Here is a 1,971-nt window from a genome sequence, read left to right as displayed (position 1 = left end):
ATAATTATATAGCTACTTTCTCTTAGTTCAATGAGAAGAAGATTTTGAACTAATAGGGTTTAGACAAGATACCATGTTTGCATCTTATACTAGGAATAACTACTACAAAGACAACGATATGCAATGTATTAATTATTGTAACTGTCCTACTAACCTTTTTTGAAACTGTCTCATTGCTACTGCTTTCTTAATAAAATTATTAAAATAAAAGTTATGGCCATAGGAAATGAACATACACTTCTCAGATGAAGAAATGCAAATGACAAATAAACATATGAAAAAAAGTTCAACATCATGAGTCATTCAAGAAATGCAAATTAGAACAAGCAAGATAGCACAGCAACCTAAAGTGGCCGCTCAGGTAAGCTGAGACAAGCTCTCAGGAACCACAGTTCAATCCCCAGCACCACATGCCAGGCCTGCCCTGCCACCAGGGCGGGCTTAGCCAGCCATCAAAAAAGAAAAAGAAAAAAAAAAAGAGAAATGCAGATTAAAACAGCACTGAGATCTCATCTCACCACAGAAAGAATGACTATCATCAAGAAGACAACAAATATCAAATGCCAGCGGGGCTGTGGGGAAAAAGGAACACTTCTCCATTGTGGGTGGCAGTATAGACTGGTAGAGCTACTCTGGAAATTAGTGTGGAAAATTCCCAGAGGGCTAAGATTGGAGGTCTCATTCAAACCAGCTATTCCTCTCCTGGGTATTTTTCCAAACGAACTGAAAACATCATACAGAGCAATTTATGTGTGCCCATGTTTATTGTAGCACAATTTGTCATAGCTGAAACTTGAAAACAACCCAAATGTCCATGGACTGAAGAATGAATGAAAAATATGTGGTATTGGGCTAGGGATCTAACTCACTGAAATATGCACCAGTCTGCCAAGCACAAGTTTGATCCAAAGTTTGATCCCCACTAACAAAAAGGAAGAAAGAAAGAAAGAAAGAAAGAAAGAAAGAAAGAAAGAAAGAAAGAAAGAAAGAAAGAAAGAAAGAAAGAAAAGAAAAGAAAAGAAAAGAAAAGAAAAGAAAAGAAAGAAAGGAAAGGAAAGAGGTATTTGAAGATCTCTGGAATAGATTAGAAGATGCAGAAGCAACTGTAGACACATTCAGCCAGCTTATCTTTGACAAAGGGTCCAAACATGCTGACTGGAAGAAAGATAATCTCTCAACAAATGGTGCTGGAAAAACTGGCTCTCTACGTACTATAAACTAAAACTGGACCCAGGTCTATCAATATGCACTAAACTAAAATCAAAATGGATTGAAGATCTAAACACCCAAACTAAAACACTACATCTCCTGGAAGAGAAAGTAGGAGGAACACTTGAAGACTTAGGGGTAGTCAAACAGTTCATGAACAAAAATCAAACTGCACAGGTAATACTTGAAAGAATTAACAGCTGGGATGTCCTCTAATTGAGGAGTTTTTGCATGTCAAAAGGAATTTAAAACAGTATGAAAAGACAACCCAAAAATTTGGAAAAAATCTTAACTAATAAACACTCAGCCAAAGGTCTTCTCTCTAGAGTTTATAAAGAACTAAAAAATATTAGGGCCCCAACGTTTAAAGACTCAATCCAGAAACAGGCCTCCAAGATGAACACAAACTTCTCAGGGGAATTCTAGAAGCTAATAGCATGACAAAATGCTCCACATCACTAGCCATCTTTGAAATGCAAATTAAAACAACACTGACATACCATCTCACAACACAAAGAATGGTTATTATATTTTTAAAAAATTTTTTCCATAATTTTATTGGGAGACAAATAGCAATGAGACAGTTTCAAATCAAATTGGTAAGACAGTTTCAATAATTAACACATTGAATACTCTTCCTAGTGGTTATTTGCTGTATAAGATGTAGACATGATATCCTATTTACAAACACTATTAGAACAAATCCCTCTATTCATCAAGAGAATGTAACTATATATCTATCCTAACCATTTTGAATACACA

This window comes from Octodon degus, unplaced genomic scaffold (assembly GCF_000260255.1).
Source record: "Octodon degus isolate 3935 unplaced genomic scaffold, OctDeg1.0 scaffold00054, whole genome shotgun sequence".
NCBI classification, from domain to species: domain Eukaryota; kingdom Metazoa; phylum Chordata; class Mammalia; order Rodentia; family Octodontidae; genus Octodon; species Octodon degus.
The sequence above is the reverse complement of the archived record's forward strand: the minus strand, read 5'-3'. Positions refer to the sequence as shown.